This window comes from Thalassophryne amazonica, chromosome 16 (genome assembly GCF_902500255.1).
Source record: "Thalassophryne amazonica chromosome 16, fThaAma1.1, whole genome shotgun sequence".
Classification (NCBI taxonomy): Eukaryota; Metazoa; Chordata; class Actinopteri; order Batrachoidiformes; family Batrachoididae; genus Thalassophryne; species Thalassophryne amazonica.
In genome coordinates, this window is record NC_047118.1 from 88,104,173 (window position 1) to 88,104,553 (window position 381).

Here is a 381-nt window from a genome sequence, read left to right on the forward strand (position 1 = left end):
TGAAGATATCCTCCAGGCTGTCAGAGCTGAGCGCTCTCAACTTTACACCATTACTGACAACAATAGAAGATGACTTACTCCGCTGGCATAACTTACCACTTACCATAATTGGCAGAATAGCAGTTGTAAAAATGAATATATTACCTAAATTAAACTGTTTATTTTCAATGATTCCAATCCATCCCAAACCCACCTGGTTCAAAAAATTAGATTCAATTTCCCATTTCTATTGGAAAAACAAACCACCAAGAATAAAACTAACTACTCTGCAAAAAAATAAATTTCAAGGAGGTCTAGAAGCACCAAACAATTATACTCCCTGGCAAACCAGCTACAATACATATATAAATGGACACACACTACCCAATCTGATATCATCTA